Here is a 19,685-nt window from a genome sequence, read left to right as displayed (position 1 = left end):
GGCAGGGTCAGTGTGACATACAATAGGAAGATGGATCAAAAGACGGGAAATCCCCCAAAGAAGGTTTTTTTAGCAGCCAGCAATAATCAAAAAGTACAAAACTGGTAACGTAATAAATAGTTTTTATTATTACAAAACATCAAAAAGTATTACTACTGACATGTATAGTCAGAACATGAACTGTGGTACAAAAGCAATGGGTTAAAAACAACACCAATGACATAGAGTGATATACGTTATGTTACACCATATGCGGCAGTAATACAGTAATACAGAAGTCGTGTATGTAAGATCCTGACGCGTTACGACCCCAGTGGGTCTTCTTCAGAGGATATATGTATAACAACTCTAAAGGTGTAAACATATATTAAAATACTTAAAAGAGAAAAAAGAAAACTATGAACAAATCTATTTGTATGTTTTTACCGGTCACATTGTATTCGGTAGTTTTAAGTAGCCTTGTAGAAAAAATTCCTTCTTGCTCTATCCTAGAGTCTCCCAGCGGTCGGCCCAGTCAGCAGAGGAGCAAATAGCACACACATGGCTTACGAGGAGTCACACACTAAATGATCCCCAAACTTGAGGGGCAACAGAAAAGGGAAGGGTGTGAGCGGCACCTATGGTAGAATATCATAATATAGTAAGTGGACAACTCAAAGCAATGTTTATAAAGTTTAAGGAGTTTGCCTGTATATTTATGAGAGGTTATGTAGTGTCTAAGTATACATGTATATTATCAAGTGTTGTATGTGAGTGGTCCATGCGGTAGAACCAAAAAGAAAGTAAATAAACAAAAACACCAAGCGCAATAATGTTCTAGCGTGACATATACAATCAAATAAGTGTAAAGCAAATGTATGTGAATGCACGTGCAATTAATTAAATTAAAAAAAAAAAAATTTGTTGGATTGACAATGATATCAAGCTGCTATCAATTATATAGTGGTCAGAATCCCCTAAAAATTAAAGCATATAACATAGATTGATGCGCTCTGATACAAAGTTCAATCAATGTGAGAAAATAATTTCTTGTGCTAAAAAACCAATGTGAAAAAAATTGCTACCAAATCGCTAAAAAGCCGCATATATATAAAATCACAAATATATGAAAAAATCGCAAATATTTAAAAACTGTGTTCCTCCAGTTATACAAATCCACTGGAAGTGGTGCGATATCTCCAAAGTAAACTAAGCAACAATTGTGTATAAATATACTAAAGATGCGTTTACAAATAGTAATCAATCCAAATTAGTGCCAATAAATAAATAAATTAGATATATTCCCTGTGATAAGTGTTGAATCCTCCGTAATAAAAAATAAATAAATGATAAACTTATAAAGGTGCAATATATATACAATTGATGAGTATAAATAGATAAATAGTGCCAATAGAATCTGATTAAATATAGATGATTAAATTCATGAGATAGGATAAGTAACAGGCGACAGTTCAATCCTTAGCAATCTGGGATATCTGGATTTCTGCAGTACTTATTTGTTCACCCTCTGAGCTATTTCTTCCACAGCCACAATGAATGGTAATTTTCTCAGTATCAAGTGGTTTTATGTAAAATAAACAAAGAGAGAAAACATTGCGCAATATTGTTACAATAGAAGTTCACAGGCAAAACAGCACAGTGATACACTCACGTGTGCCTAACTTGTTTTAGGCATGCAGATAAGCAGATAGGCAGATCTCAGCTGGCTTGTAAGGACAAGGCTTGCTACGCAAGCTGCTGCTGCTTGATACAATGTATTCAGCAGACTGTGTCCTAGGCTCCTCCCACGCATTACATCACTAACACGTGACCTTCAGAATAAAGAAGGTGCATAGTGATGATGACAGTATAAGAGGGCCACTATGGGGCCAGAGAAGACAAGTAGTGCTGGAAAAATACCATAAAAATAATAACACCCTGAAAAAACCATGCAGTGGGAAAATAGATAAGTGAGTGTATAAAAATATATTATAAAATGCAATCATTACCTTGACTGGTGTATAGACGATCAATCAGATCGAAAGGAAAAAGTGCACAATGTGGTGGAGTCTATAGTGTCAAAAAAGTATTATGTAAGTCAGTCAGAAATATCCATAGTGTTAAATAAAGCTACCCTGGTGTGGACCACACACCATGGAGTTTAGTGACGACATGTAAGAAATCTTACCAGTCCACAAAGTTCTAGCAGCGAAAGAGCGTCCGGTGAAGCATTGGCGTAACACTAAAGTCCCCACAGTGCCCAATCTACTTATAAAAAAGGTAATTTACCTGAATGTGATACAGGTGCTCCACTCCTCCCTCTCCGTCCGTCCCCTCTGATGGGGAGAGTGATGCTAAGTGTCACTCGGTGTGTGACTTCCCCGGCGTTCCGGAAGAGGAAATTCCGGATCCACCGTCGTTTTCGCTGCAAATGCGAAGGCACCGTGACGTCGCACGCACGTGGTCAAGCGCGCGCGGGCGAGTACACGGCATCCGGGAATGATCCGGAATGCCGCTGGCAGGGAAAGGAATAGCACCCACCATGGTGCTGCCACCTAGTGGGTGCTTAGGGAGACGCAGGGCCCTTGCATCTCCCCACCCTGCCAGGAAGACATGCATATGGCAGAATTACCCCCCCCGGGACACAGCCGAACTGACAGACCTGGGAGAAATGACAGATACAGCAAAGGGAAAGAAAAAGAAAAAATATTAATATTGATAAAAGGCCAATAGTTAGTATTACATGATGTACCGGTAATAACACACGCATGAAGTATACATTGCCAGTGGTGAGCGTACATGATTACAATTGTGATAACAAAACATGAAAAAACATGAATAATGAACTCTGTAATGAACTGTGAGCTAATTATAATGCCGGGCAGAGTCCCTACAAAAATAGAGAATAGTGGATTTCTAATGGTAATGCAAATGCATGTATTTGTAATGGCGGAAAATGAGGGATCGCATGGTTAAATGCGGTCCCAAATGTCAGATTAAAGAGGAGAAGCATTATGAGGTGTTGCAGGAACCAAGGAATGGAAATGTTGGGTCGGGGACATGTCCCGGATTAATTTCCAGGGGGTCCCCCGAGCCAATATATCATATCCATGGTTGCACACTATAAAACAGCATGGAAAGAATGTATACACAGTGGGGACATGTATGTAACTATCTGGAGCAAGGAATGAAAGAACAAAAATGGAGAGTTCCTAAGGGGTAATTATAGAAATTCAAATGGCGTGTCCAGCCTGTGGGGGGTAAGTTCCAACTGTGAAAGAGTTGGGATATGAAATATCCCACTCATTGTGTTTTGCCAGAGGAAAAACCTCATAGAAAGGGAGCGAACGAAATAGACTCATTGAGGCCAGGCGATGATATGGCCTGTAATTGGAATATCCATCTCTGTTCTTTTTGTAGTAAAACCTTGTTCCAATCACCGCCTCTATTTGGAATGTGCATCCTATAGAGAGCTGTGAAAGTTACTTTAGGTACTATATAATTGTGTGTGGAGACAACATGTCTCCCTATTGGAAGGTATGGATTACCTATTTGCATGCTGTACATATGTTTAGATATGCGTTTCCAAAATTCCTGCTTGGTCTTTCCTATGTAATAGGCGTCACATTCACACTCCATGAGGTATACCATACCTCGAGTCTGGCAATTCACAGTGTGTGTGGGCGTAAATGTTTCTCCATTGGGAAGATGAAAAATCTTTTCTTTTCTGATTAGTGAACAATAAGAACAATGCCCGCATGGAAAGGAACCAACTACGGGACAGTGTTTAGATTTTCTATTTTCGTTTTTATATTCACTTTGGACAAGTTTGTCCTTTATTGAAGTGGCTCGCTTGTAGGTTATAGTTGGTTGGTTAGGAACATAATCTCTAAGTTTGGGGTCATCCGTAAGGATGTTCCAATGTCGCTTTAGGATATTTTTAATGGTGACATGTTGGCCTGAATAACGCATTACGATGCGCGTGGGGTTAGAATTGGGACTCTTAGAGGGTTTGGGTTGAAACAACAGCTTGGATCGAGATTGTCTTAAAGTGGATGTAAACCCAATGTCATCCTTTCTAAACTACTGCCATAGGGGTTATCTATAAGGATATACATGCCTCCTGCATGTATCTTTACCTGTCAAATGTCTCCCCTCAGTCTGTTATTAGACCCGAAAAAGTGCATATTCTGTGGGTGGGTCTGTTGTCTGGAGTTCGGTGGGTGGAGTTGTGATGTCAGTAGACTCCCCGCCCACCTCTACACTCCCCTGTGTAGTTCTAACACTGAACTTCTGCTATAATCTCTAACATCCAGTGAAAAGACAGGAAAGTAACCATATGACTTCAGCATGCCAAATCATGCTGAGGTGTGGAACAGTCAATCCTTGCAGAGCTGCTGAAGAAAGGAGTGGGGGAGGGAATTAAAAAATACTGCATGTGTCTTAGGTTAGTGCACGAGATTTAAATCACCTGTCACTCACAGCAAGGGGGAGTATTTGACAAAGTTTTTCTCAGTTTGTCAAGAATTATCTCACTGAACAATAAAAGAGGATTGCTCAGAGATGGATTAACTCTGTGTGGCAAGACTGGGCTGAAATGATAGGAAATCTTATACTCTACAGTATGATATTAAAAAAAAAATAAAAAAATGTTGGGTTTACATCCACTTTAACGTTTGATTGTATGCTTTCTTGAGGCATGATCGACTGTATCCACGGGCTAGAAGGCGACTTTGAAGGCCTTCAGCTTTTCTTCTGAACAGGTTGTCATTGGAGCAGTTGCGACGAAGTCACAAATACTGCCCATAAGGGATAGAGTTTTTAAGGGGTACAGGGTGGAAACTGTCCGCATGAAGAACCGTGTTACCGGCGGTCGCCTTGCAGAAAAGGGTACTCGATAACTTCCCTTCTGGTCTAGTTGAAATAGAAACATCCAAAAATGTGACATTGTCTCCATTATAGGTCATAGTAAATTTCAAATTTCGATAATTGGTATTGATCAAATTGAAGAATTCAATTAGTTTGGCCTCAGGTCCCTGTCGTCAATATACCTCAGCCACTTGGAAATGTGGCTGGTGTATAAGACGAGGCCCTCGTCATCCAGGAGGGACTGCTCCCACTCCCCCAGGTACAGGTTGGCATAGGATGAGGCGCAACATGTCCCCATAGCCACACCCTGTACCTGGAGGTAGTGGGAGTTGTCAAAGCTGAAATAGTTATGGTTTAGAATATATTGCAGACCACTCAAGATGAACGCATTTAATGCGGGATCATAACGTGAATATTGTTGAAGAGCCCTCTGCACAGCAGAAAGACCAGAGGGGTGAGGAATACTGCTGTATAGATCCTCCACATCAATGGTAACAAGAATCGAATTGTCAGATAATATCAAATCGTCAACAAGTTGTAAAAATTGTATTGTATCTCTGACAAAGGATGGCAATGGGAGAACAAGAGGTTGAAGATGAGCGTCTATAATGCGACTCAGATTTTCGGATATAGCCCCATTGCCAGAGACAATGGGACGACCAGTAAGGTTGGTGGAGTTCTTATGGATCTTAGGTAGGCTGTAAAAAGTGGCCACTTTGGGATGTTGGGTCCTAACGAATTCATAAAGGTCCTTACTGATCGTGCCAGTGTGGAAGGCGCGATCCACCATGTTGTAGAACGTAGAATTATACTGGTTAATATTGAGAGCTGAAATTTGTTTGTACCATTCTTTGTTTTGTAAGATGTTGAGACACATGGTGGTGTAATTTTCATTGTTCATAATGACCACATTGCCACCCTTGTCAGAGGGTTTAACTACAATTTTAGTATTCTTAGTGAGGCGATGGAGGGCTTGGTTTTCTTCAAACATTAGATTGTGTGGGTTAAATTTAATTTGAGGTAGTTTACATATATCCCGAATAGTCTGTTTCAAGAAGATGGCTACATTGGGGTTGATACTAGAGGCAGGAAATGATGTAGAGGCCTTTTTAAACATGAGCATTGGGTTTGGGGCTGATTTCTCAACCTCGTAAAGTAAAGCGTCCAAGTCGATCAAATCTACTGTATTGTTCTCTTGATAGAGAAGAGTTAAGTCACGTAAGGCTTTGAATTCCTTCATGCTATATGTGGACAATGTCTGCGTTGGAATCATCCTTCGCATGCAGGTACTTTAATAGTAACCTGCGTGCGAAGAGTTGCAAATTTGTGATCGTTTCAAAAACATCAACATTTTGTTCAGGACAAAAGGTTAGTCTGCGGGATAGGACCTGAATCTCTGCTGTTGATAGTTTAAAAGAAGATAAGTTAATGACGCTTAGGTGGTTTATTGAATCCGAACCACAACTGGGTCCAGTCCTTTGCCTCCTCGGTTGGTTTGCGGTGACCCTGGTCCCCATACGGGGTTTAAAGATTTTTGTGAAACCGCTTTAATGGGACCTGGAGGTGGGATGGAGTGTTTAGAGGTCTCTTGTGATAGAGAGATACTCACACTGGTCCCTGGTGTGGGCATCTGACCCGAACCAAAGGAGGAATCCATGTCCGCGGGTGGGTCAGAGTGAGCACCACTAAACACGGATTGTGTATCCAAGGGATCAGTGTCCACTGTCCGTTTCTTGGGGTCTTGTTCAAGTGAGTCCCTGTTACTACGATTTCTTTTTTGTTGTTTGCCACGTCCTCGACCACGTTGGAAAGAGTTTTTTTGGTCAGAGTTGGTGGCAGGGGGGTCTTAGATTTCGAGGTTTTGGACTTATTGTTTTTTGATTCCCGACGTGGGTAATTTTTAGATTGAGCCAAATGGTTGTTCCATCGATAAGCTCGTCCCTCAGAAAAGGCAGATTTGTCCCTCCAAAATTGAATTTCTTTATTTTGTAAAATAGCTTTGTTAAAAACTGATAAGTTATCTTTTAGGGTGGCCTGTAGTTCTGAGAATAAAGTATGTTGAGCATACGGAATTAAGGCTTGTTCTAAATTGGTTATTACTGTGTCCAGAAGTGTGATCTGTTTGTTATATTCCCTGGAGAGAATAGCCATCATCTCCCGAGAACAGGATTTGAGGTTGGTCTCCCATTCGGTTTTACATTCATTGCTTATTAAGGCTGCGTTGGGAAATATTTGGACACGCAGTCCAAAGGGGTTAATTTGTTCCTCAATGTACCTGTCAAATGTTTTAACGTGCCAGAAAAGAGCAGATTTCCTCTCGAGTACCTTAGTTAGCTTTTGGAATAGTGATGAAATGGATAGTTCTATTTGGTCTCCCTGTTCGAAAGAGCTTTCATATTCAGACATCAAGCTTGCCCAGTCTGCACCTACGAATTTACTCACCCTGTGAATGAAATTGAAAGCGGCCTCAATACAATAGACGTTAAACTCCAAAGTTTTTATAATGCACAAAACAGCTCACAGTTCATGTCTTGATTCGAGTCTCAAAGAAGTGGGGGAGGGGTGTTTAACCACCCAATATAAGCAGTTAAAGGGAGAAAACACTCATACGAGTGAAGACAAAAAAGGCTGTGCACCCCAAATAATGGATCAAAAGACGGGAAATCCCCCAAAGAGTGTTTTTTTAGCAGCCAGCAATAATCAAAAGGTACAAAACTGGTAACGTAATAAATAGTTTTTATTATTACAAAACATCAAAAAGTATTACTACTGACATGTATAGTCAGAACATGAACTGTGGTACAAAAGCAATGGGTTAAAAACAACACCAATGACATAGAGTGATACACGGTATGTTACACCATATGTGGCAGTAATACAGAAGTCTTGTATGTAAGATCCTTACACATTTCTACCCCAGTGGGTCTTCTTCAGAGGATATATGTATAACAACTGTAGAGGTGTAAACATATATTAAAATACTTAAAAGAGAAAAAAGAAAACTATGAACAAATCTATATTTTATCTATCAATTCTATCAATATTAACCAGTATAATTCTACGTTCTAAAACATGGTGGATCGCGCCTTCCACACTGGCGCGATCAGTAAGGACCTTTATGAATTCATTAGGACCCAACATCCCAAAGTGGCCACTTTTTACAGCCTGCCTAAGATCCATAAGGACTCCACCAACCTTACTGGTCCTCCCATTGTCTCCGGCAATGGGGCTATATCCGAAAATCTGAGTCGCGTTATAGACGCTCATCTTCTACCTCTTGTTCTCTCATTGCCATCCTTTGTCAGAGATACAATACAATTTTTACAACTTGTTAACGATTTGATATTATCTGACAATTCCATTCTTGTTACCATTGATGTGGAGGCTCTATACAGCAGTATTCCTCACCCCTCTGGTCTTTCTGCTGTGCAGAGGGCTCTTCAACAATATTCACGTTATGATCCCGCATTGAATGCATTCATCTTGAGTGGTCTGCAATATATTCTAAACCATAACTATTTCAGCTTTGACAACTCTCACTACCTCCAGGTACAGGGTGTGGCTATGGGGACATGTTGCGCCCCATCCTAGGGGATCCAGGGACCTGAGGCCCCATCCAGGGACCTGAGGCCAAACTAATTGAATTCTTCAATTTGATCAATACCAACGATCGAAATTTGAAATTTACTATGACCTATAATGGAGACAATGTCACATTTTTGGATGTTTCTATTTCAACTACACCAGAAGGGAAGTTATCGAGTACCCTTTTCCGCAAGGCGACCGCCGGTAACACGGTTCTTCATGCGGACAGTTTCCACCCTGTACCCCTTAAAAACTCTATCCCTTATGGGCAGTATTTGCGACTTCGTCACAACTGCTCCAATGACAACCTGTTCAGAAGGGAAGCTGAAGGCCTTCAAAGTCGCCTTCTAGTCTGTGGATACAGTCGATCATGCCTCAAGAAAGCATACAATCAAACGTTAAAGTGGATGTAAACCCGAATTTTATTTTATTTTTTTAATATCATACTGTAGAGTATAAGATTTCCTATCATTTGAGCCCAGTCTTGCCACACAGAGTTAATCCATCTCTGAGCAATCCTCTTTTATTGTTCAGTGAGATAATTCTTGACAAACAGAAAAACTTTGTCAAATACTTCCCCTTGCTGTGAGTGACAGGTGATTAACATCTCGTGCACTAACCTAAGACACATGCAGTATTTTTTAATTCCCTCCCCCACTCCTTTCTTCAGCAGCTCTGCAAGGATTGGCTGTTCCACACCTCAGCATAATTTGGCATGCTGAAGTCATATGGTTACTTTCCTGTCTTTTCACTGGATGTTAGAGATCATAGCAGAAGTTCAGTGTTAGAAATACACAGGGGAGTGTAGAGGTGGGCGGGGAGTCTACTGACATCACGACTCCACCCACGAGCTCCAGACAACAGACCCTCCCACAGAATATGCAGTTTTTCGGGTCTAATAACAGACAGAGGGGAGACATTTGACAGGTAAAGATACATGCAGGAAGCATGTATATCCTTATAGATAACCCCTATGGCAGTAGTTTAGAAAGGATGACATTGGGTTTACATCCACTTTAAGACAATCTCGATCCAAGCTGTTGTTTCAACCCAAACACTCTAAGAGTCCCGATTCTAACCCCACGCGCATCATAATGCGTTATTCAGGCCAACATGTCGCCATTAAAAATATCCTAAAGCGACATTGAAACATCCTTACGGATGACCCCAAACTTAGAGATTATGGGGGTCATTTACTATAGCGCTATGGCGCTAATTCGCGCAAATTGCCGCGAATTAGCGCTAATTCGCGGCAATTTAGCGCTAATTCGCGGCAATTTAGCGCGAATTAGCGCTAATAGCGGTAATTCGCGCTAAAACGGTATTCACTATAGCGCTGGTGAGAAAATTCTCCCAAAATCGAATTTACTATAGCTCCCTGAAACTAAATAGAGCCCAAACCCTTACTCTGCTAAAACCTAGAGAATTGCACATGGAAATAATTTTTAGAGCATGATATAATTGCCTAAATGGTACTGAAATATGCAGTATATTATTTAAAGATTATCTGCTTTTAAACTGTGTGAAAAAGTGATTTCTACACTGAAATATCTTTAAAAGTCTGAAAAGTGAAAAATTCCCCGTTTTGGACAACTAGGTGCCAGCACAACTGAGCATGCTCAGACCTGAAAATAACTCTCATTTTAACTCAAGTGTCTTTTTTACCTGGAGGTATAGTAAATACCAAAATGAGAGCTAATTAGAGAACATTTTTTGGGAGTTAAAATCTGCTCTAATTTAGTCCAAATGAAGTTTCAGTCATTGATTCTAATGGAACAATTCTAACTTTCACAAAAAAACCTTTTAATGTTGAGATGAAATGTATCTTTCTGTGAAATAAACTTTCCTTTGCAACATTGTTGCTTCTACTTAAAATATTTTGATTTTAAGAATGCTACAATGTGGAATGTTTTGATGTTTTGGTAAAATATATTTTTATCTGTCACTTTCACTTGTTTTTCTTCATCTCACAACCATCTTTACCCCAAACTCACACAGGTGTCTTTATAATCCACAAACAATACCATTGCTGATGAAAATTTAAAATGAATCACATTTTTTTGTGCTTTGTATTATTTCCAAATATTCATAATTTGAGCCCAAAAAATATGAAATGTGTACCAACATCAGAAATCAAAATGTAATTCCCAAGAATTTGAGGGTAATATTCTACTCTCACCCACAAAAAAACACCAAATATCACAGAATAAATCAAGAAGAATAACTCTTGAGTAATGTAATTCCATCACCTGTATGTCCATAGAAATGCAGTATTTATGTGTATTTATGTGTAGGAGGGTCTCACACGTGGCAGCTCTGTGGCTTAGAGGTTAGAACTTCTGCTTAGTATCTCTGAGGGTCTGGGTTCAAATCCCAACCATGTTACTGCATGTGAAGAAGTTGTCTCATCTCCCAGGTCCTATAATTATGTCTAAATGTAGTAGTTATGTGTAGGAGGGTTCCACCACCATTGTAAGTCTTTTCCAGATACACTATATAGCCAAAAGTATTGGGACGCCTGCCTTTACACACACATGAACTTTAATGGCAGCCCAGTCTTAGTCCATAGGGTTAAAATTTGATTTGGCCCACCCTTTGCAGCTAGAACAGCTTCTGGGAAGGCTGTCCACAAGGTTTAGTCTGCCTATGGGAATGTTTGATCATTCTTCCAGAAGTGCATTTGTGAGGCCAGGCACTGATGTTGGATGAGAAGGCCTGGCTTGCAGTCTCTACTCTAATTCAGCCAAAGGGTGTTCTATCGGGTTGAGGACAGGACTCTGTGCAGGCCAGTCAAGTTTCTCCACCCCAAACTTGCTCATCCATGTCTTTATGGACCTTGCTTTGTGTACTGGTGTGCAGTCATGTTGGAACAGGAAGGGGCTTTCCCCAAACTGTCCTCACAAAGTTGGGAGCATGAAATTGTCCAAAATGTCTTGGTATGCTGACGCCTTAAGAGTTCCCTTCTCTGAAACTAAGAGGCCAAGCCCAACCCCTGAAAAACAACCCCGCACCATAATCCCCCTCCACCAAATCATTTGGACCAGTGCACAAAGCAAGGTCCATAAAGACATGGATGAGTGATTTTGGGGTGGAGGAACTTGACTGGCCTGCACAGAGTCCTGACCTCAACACAACAGAACACCTTGGGGATAAATTAGAGAGGAGACTGTAGGTCAGGCCTTCTCATCCAACATCAGTGCCTGACCTCACAAATGCACTTGGAAGAATGGTCAAACATTCCCATAGACACACTCCTAAACCTTGTGGACAAGAAGAGTTGAAGCTGTTATAGCTGCAAAGGGTGGGCCAAATGAGTTTTGAACCTAATACTAATACTGGGATGCCATTATAGTTCATGTGTGTTTAAAGGCAGGCATCCCAATACTTAGGCCAATATACTGTATATTTCTTGTGACACTGAGCATGGCTATGGACTTAGGGCTGGTTCACACCACAGAGATGCAGAGAACATGTGTGGGGTTGCCTGGTGGCTTAGTGGGTAGCAGTTCTGTCTAGCAGCACCTGAGATGTTGGTTCAATTCCCCAACATGCTAATCCTTGTGTTGAAGTTTATATGTTCTCCCTGTGTGGGTTTCTCACCACAATCTAAAGACATGCTGGCATCTTATTTGTCTCCTGTCGAAATAGGTTCTAATGTAAGAAAGTTAATTTTGGACTTTATATTGGAAGCTCATTGCAGCCAGGGACTGATGTTAATGTTTATTAGCACTAATCATGCCCAGGGACTTGGACATTTCAAATTTTAGGGTTTACACTGCGCAGGTACATATGCTTAGAAAACTGTTGCTTTGTTTATGTGGATGCAAATGGACTTTGATCTTTGGCCTGTAGTTGGAGATTTGACGCACATAGCCAAGGCTAACACAGTTGTGAATACTATTATGTGTTCCTGCTCATCAGGTGCAAACACTTTAGACATACATGAAGAGACAGATTGAAAGATACTGGTGGGCGTGTACTTCTATTGGGTGTGTCAGTGTGCTAACAATACAACCTCTCTTATATAAAGGCCTGCAGTAGGGGGTTCGTTTGGCCTGAGAAGGTCAGGTTTTTTGTTGTGATGGAGAAGGAATGATATTGGAAGATTTGATGAAATTCTTGTGCATTTTTTCAATCAAAAGTGGGTTTATGTGGCCATACTGTCAATGTTGTGTGTGTATTGTTCCTGTCTGATCATGCAAACATCGTTTGGAAGCATTTGCTGACCTACTATTTTTGATCTCGTTTAATCGTGTACACCGAAATGCAGCTTCCAGCAGAACATGGTCATCAATGTATGTATGTGTGGATTGTGGGCTGGTGGTGGGTGTTTTGAATAAGTCTTTTGCAATATTATGTTGGAATGCTTTGTAAGAATGACTTAAGTATGTTTCTATAATCTTTCAGATAATAATGTGATGTGTTGCCCGTTATACACTGAAATTAAAGCTGTGTCCACTATAAGGTTTTGTCTAATTTTAGATTGTAAGCTCCTATGAGCAGGGCCCTTAAAATTCCGTTGCTAAATGTAGTACCATATATCCTGTCCAAATTTTTTTGAAGCTAGTAAATGTAAATTTATTTTTTTTCTGCTGGTAAAATAAAAGTACATTGAGCTCTTGTTGTGGTGTGTGGGTTTTTTTTTTTTTTTTTTTCCTTATACTTTTCTTTCTTTAGTTTTTGTGGGTGGTGGTTTTGGGAAAGTGCAATATCTCTTTTATATTTTATTTCAATATGTATTTGTGCACCAAAAAACGAATCTCTTTGCCCTGGTTCATATGCTACTTTGAAATTGTGCTACTTCACTTGAAGTAGCATGATTTCAAAGTAGCAAGGTCAGTGTGATTTCAGGTGGCTTCATACACAAATGTCTATTGAAGTCGCACCTGAAATCGGCAAAAGTAGTGCAGGAACTACTTTAGCAAATTGATGCGGTGCCACAAAAAAAATGTTGCATCAATTGGAAGAGTGCCATTGCCGATAGTTATGTGATTTGATCTCTCAAATCGCATGACCAATCGCTCCAATGTAAACCTAGGCTTCTGCACAACTGCAAGTTCTATATAAAGATTCCACCTTTATCATTAACAGCTGTGGAGAATTGTAGGTAATGAATTCAGCTGGTGGAAAGGCAGTGTTTGAATGTGTCAGCTCTGGTTCACATTGGTGTGATTTGACATGTCAAATCTGTGGCAATTGCACTGTTCTAATTGGTGCGATTTGTTTTGCTATTGGTGCAGAAACCTGCACTGATGTTGCCCCCACAGTCGGGACTGACATGCAGGAATGAAATTGTGGGAGTTCAGCTGAACGATTTCCTCCTTCTGTCAGTGTGAACCAGGGCTCAAACTGGGCCTTTTGCCTTTTTAATTCACCTGCTGCTAACCCAGGGACACCATTTCTTAGCAAACTCCCTTAAGTTTACCTTCAAATATATGTAGAAATATAGATTTGCATATCTGAAAATAAAAAAATACTAATCATGGTTGAGATCAAATATTCGCAGCTGCAATCAAAAGTGTGGTTTCACCTTCTGACCTGGAAATTATTCATTGTATGCACCCGGAAGTTCCTGTGCTGGTCAGGATCTCCATCTAGGTGGACATGGCGAGGTCTCTTTAGCAGAGAGGAGGCGCTGCTCATTGGCAGGGTAAGTGTAGGATTTGTACTTGTACTTAATCAATGCGGGGTGGATGTCATAGTTAGATTTGGTGTGGGTGGGGTTCATTGATTTGTTTGGCATCACCACACATTTGCTTCCGTCCCATGTGCACACATCACTTCCTGCATTTGTTCTGCTGATGTAAATCAGTAAGGACTTTGCAAGTATAAATGAGAGCTCCTTTTCTTAAAATATATATGACTTGTTTCACAGCTGGGCGAATTTTCCATCAAATTTGGACCTCTGAGTTGCATGGCAAGTTGTACCCCATGATTCTCAATGACAACCATTCATATCTGTGCTACTAAGTCGCACCAACTTCAAAGAAGTCCCTGTACTACTTTGGTGTGACTTGAGGTATATCGGGTACAATATTACACAGGCATTCCCAGAAGTTGGGGCCAAGTTGCAGCGGCAAAGTGGCAACAAAATAGGGTGACTTTCAGGTCGCAGCAGTGTGAATGAGATTCAAGGATAACACCTTTGAATTTGGCCCTATTGTCACTTGTGCATCCTGAAAGTGTAGCAAATTCGTCCCTGCACTACCTTGGTTTGACTGATGCAATTTGAGGTCCATACACCACAAGATTACACAGACATTGCTTCAAGTCATGACAAAGCTGTGCAATTTTAAGGTCGCACAAGTGCAAATGGGGCCTTATTCAAAGGTGTTATCAATTAATTGTATTAGGTTACTTTCACACTTGGGTGACTTTTCATGGAGCTTTGGACCTCAGAGTCACATGAAAAGTTGTCCCCCTTGATTTCCATTAATATTTATTAGAGCTGCACGATTAATCGTCATCGTAATTTTTTTTTCCCCTTTACGATCTTGAAAAAAGTGTTTCACGATTCTTGCTATTGCAAAGAACTCTCTCTGCTCTTCTGAAGCCACAGCCGAAAAACCAGGAAGTCTGCCAAGAATTAGAACATTCTTTATCAGTGAACTTGACTAGAAACCTTGTAACAATTTGTCAATTAAATAGAATTCTGTGTAAGTGAGGAAAGTTTAACCACTTAAACACTAAACATTTTTCTGACATTTGTTGGTTTCAGGTTAAAATCATTTTTTTTTTGCTAGAAAATTACTTAAAACCCCCCAACATTATATATATATTTTTAGTAGAGACCCTAGAGAATAAAATGGTGGTTGTTACAATATTTTTTGTCACACTGTATTTGCGCCTTTCAAATGCAATTTTTTTTGGAAAAAATTACTTTAATGATTTAAAAAAAAAAAAAGAAAAGTTAGCCCAATTTCTTGTGGGATAATGTGAAAGATTTTATGTCACGAGAACCGTGATCTTTTTATTCTAAGCAAAAAAATTGTGATTCTCATTTTGGCCAGAACCGTGCAGCTCTAATATCTATGCAACTTCACCCATGTTCACATAGGCCAAATCGGTGCCTATTGATGGCAATGGAACTGTCCAAATTGGTGCGACGCCACAACAATTCCCAAAAGTAGTTCCTGCACTACTTTGGGCGACTTCAGGGGGCGATTTCTTACCTCCCAACTTTTTGAGATGCGTATAAGGGACACCTATTAACAAAAGTAGGTAGGCATAGGACACCTTCTTAAAGGAGAACAGTTGGGACCTATGTGATTTCACTAGACATTTGTGCAGGAAAGTGCACTGATGTCTCTGAAATCACTGACAAAGTCGGGCTGAGTCACACTTGTGCAACTTTGGACATCAGAGTCGTATGACAAGTCATACCCCATGATTTTCAATGTGTACCATTCATATCTGTGCGACTTCAAGTAACATTGACTTCAACGTAGTCCCTGTACTACTTTGGTCTGACTTTGATGCGAGTTGAGGTCCATAGACCTCAAGATTACACAGGCATTGCTTAAAGTCGCATTAAAATCTCGCAACTTTCAGGTCGCACAGGTGTGAAAGGTGCCTAAGTCACTGTGCTGAGTACTATTTTAGAATAGAATATAAAGTAGTCCCACCATCAAACACTAGTAAACATATGTTCTCAATATAATTGTGCTCAAATGGCTGAAAATCACACAGATGGTATCACCTACTGAAAGCTTGCATTGTACTCAGCAGCGTATGCTGAAAAGAGGCGAACGCCTATTAGCCAATGCCACATCGGCACATTGGCATGAGCATGGTTGTTACTATAATATTAATGCCTGAAATGCAAAACATTATTGTATTGAATCAAACATTAGTAAATGTATTTTCTCTGTAGGTAAGTGCTCAGCTCTGTAGCATAGCGGTATACCCTGCTGCCCCCAAAAGTTCAAGCCATGAATTCAAATCCCACTGACAGCATTACCTCCTAGAAGTGTGCATTGTACTCAGAAGCATAATTAGCCAAAGCACATCAGCTTGCTTTATTCCATATTTTAACTCTTCAAATGCATGCAATGGTATGTACTTATTCAATAATATTATGGTATGGAATTCCAAAATTCAAGGAAAAAAATGTCGTAGGGTCCCCCCAGTACATACCAGGCCCTTCGGTATGGACTTTAAGGGGAACCCCACACCAAATTGTAAAATAAATTTGATGTGGGGCCCCCCAAAATCCATACCAGACCCTTATCCGAGCATGCAGCCTGGAGGTCAGGATAGGGGGGGACGAGTGAGCACCCTCCCCTTCTGAATCTTACCAGGCCACATGCCCCAAAGCACCTTTTCCCCATGTTGATGGGGACAAGGGCCTCTTCCCGAAAACCCTGGTCAGTGGTTGTCGGTCTGCAGGCAGGGGGTTTATCAGAATCTGGAAGCCCCCTTTAAAAAGTCGGCTCCCAGATCCTGCCCCCTATGTGAATAGGTATAGGGTACATTTTACCCCTACCCATTCACCAAAAAAAGCAGTGAAATGTAAAAAAAATCAATAGCCGGTTTTTGACAAGTCCTTTATTGTAAAATAGCTCTGAGCTGTCTTCTTCCCTTGGCCATCTTCTCCAGACGCTGTCTCTCCCTCCTCCATCTTCTCCCCGAGCTGTATTCTCCCAGAGCCGTCTCTCCTGCCGCTGCCATGTTCTCCATCTGCTGTCTTCTTCCGCACCGCTGGTTACCCGCTAATAAAAAAAAAGCTGCTCTTTTTCCATGGTGGTCTTCCTCCGCTGTGTTGTCACCCGCTGTGTGGCGTCTCTTACATAGCCATGGAGCAGACTCTCCGGGTGACATTATCGGATGGCCACAGAAGACCGCCACAAAAAGAGCGGCTTTTTTTTTTATTAGTGGGTAACCGGCTGCGCTGAAGAACACATCAGCGGGGGAAGATGGTGGCAGCAGGAGAGACAGCTCGGGGAGAAGAAACATCAAACACTAGTGAATGTATTTTCTATGTATTTTCTATTTATGACTGTGCTACACCCAATAGGCTAGCAGTCAGCACTTCTACCTTGAAGAACTCATGGGTTCAAATCCCACAGAGAAATACTAAAAGATTGAATTGGTGAAAAAAAAGCAAATGACTATTAGCCAATTAGCCAAAGCAGCATATGCTGAAAATAGGTGAATGCCAATTAGCCAATGCACTTTAAATTTGGCTGATTATATTAACTCTTCAAATGCATGCAATGATATGTAAGTATTCAATACTATTATGGTGTGAAATTCCAAACACCACACACTAACTAATGGGCAGATTACATTTTTTTGTTTGTTAATTTTAATTCGCTTGTGCACTGAAAAAATAAACACAGCTGGGGGATGGTAGGTTGGCTGGTATTTGAACTTGTACCGTGAGTGCTGTGGAGACATCTGAGCAGACTACTAAGCCATTGTGCTAAGTATGAGACCTACATAATAGTGTAGTATGATTAAAGAATGAATATAAATAATTACCGCTTTATAGTCACCTAAATTAAAAAATAAAAAACAACATACAACAAATAGGTAACCTAAATGTTTAATACATGTAACTTTACAGAATAGCAGACATTACTATGTAATAATCATTCAGAACTGCATTTCTTAGCAAAAGAAGGAAAAAAAATAGGAATACTAATTGCAATATAAATCAATATATGCACAGGAACTAGAGCACATCTCTGATAAAAAAAATGTTTCTTTCACATACATGGATCATGGCTACAGTACACTGCTATATAACAACTTGATAAGAATTGGCATTTGTATATACGCGGAAGCGCTAATTAGCGGCAATTTAGAATTTACGAACGTTTGTTCTCCACTTATATCGCTGATTTTCATGCGCAAATTCGCCGTTTTGTTTCCATTTGGCTAAAATTGGCTCTATTATTTGCCATAGTGCCCAGTACTTCTTGGAGTTATAGTAAATGACCCCCTATGTTCCTAACCAACCAACTATAACCTACAAGTGAGCCACTTTAATAAAGGACAAACTTGTCCAAAGTGAATATAAAAACTAAAATAGAAGATCTAAACACTGTCCCGTAGTTGGTTCCTTTCCATGCGGGAATTGTTCTTATTGTTCACTAATCAGAAAAGAAAAGATTTTTCATCTTCCCAATGGAGAAACATTTACGCCCACACACTTTGTGACTTACCAGACTCGAGGTGTGGTATACCTCATGGAGTGTGAATGTGGCGCCTATTACATAGGAAAGACCAAGCAGGAATTTTGGAAACGCATATCTAAACATATGTACAGCATGCAAATAGGTAATCCATACCTTGCAGTGGGGAGACATGTTGTCTCCATACACAATTATATAGTACCTAAAGTAACTTTCACAGCTCTCTATAGGATGCACATTCCAAATAGAGGCGGTAATTGGAACAAGGTTTTACTACAAAAAGAACAGAGATGGATATTCCAATTACAGGCCACATCATCGCCCGGCCTCAATGAGTTTATTTCGTTCGCTCTCTTTCTACGAGGTTTTTCCTCTGGCAAAACACAATGAGTGGGATATTTCATATCCCAACTCTTTCACAGTTGGAACTTACCCCCACAGGCTGGACACGCCATTTGAATTTCTATAATTAGGGCCTTTACCCCTTAGGAACTCTCCATTTTTGTTCTTTCACTCCTTGCTCCGGATAGTTACATACATGTCCCCACCGTGTATACATTCTTTCCATGCTGTTTTATAGTGTGCAACTATCGATATGATATATTGGCTCGGGGACCCCCTGGAAATCAATCCGGGACATGCCCCCGACCCAACATTTCCATTCCTTGGTTCCTGCAACACCTCATAATGCTTCTCCTCTTTAATCGGACATTTGGGACCGCATTTAACCATGCGATCCCTCATTTTCCGCCATTACAAATACATGCATTTGCATTGCCATTAGAAATCCACTATTCTCTATTTTTGTAGGGACTCTGCCCGGCATTATAATTAGCTCACAGTTCATTGCAGAGTTTATTATTCATGTTTTTTCATGTTTTGTTATCACAATTGTAATCATGTACGCTCACCAGTGGCAATGTATACTTCATGCATGTGTTATTACCGGTACATCATGTAATACTAACTATTGGCCTTTTATCAATATTAATATTTTTTCTTTTTCTTTCCCTTTGCTGTATCTGTCATCTCTCCCAGGTCTGTCAGTTCGGCTGTGTCCCGGGGGGTAATTCTGCCACATGCATGTCTTCCTGGCAGGGTGGGGAGACGCAA

The sequence above is a fragment of the Aquarana catesbeiana genome, linkage group LG11 (assembly GCF_042186555.1).
Source record: "Aquarana catesbeiana isolate 2022-GZ linkage group LG11, ASM4218655v1, whole genome shotgun sequence".
In the NCBI taxonomy this organism is placed as follows: Eukaryota; Metazoa; Chordata; class Amphibia; order Anura; family Ranidae; genus Aquarana; species Aquarana catesbeiana.
The sequence above is the reverse complement of the archived record's forward strand: the minus strand, read 5'-3'. Positions refer to the sequence as shown.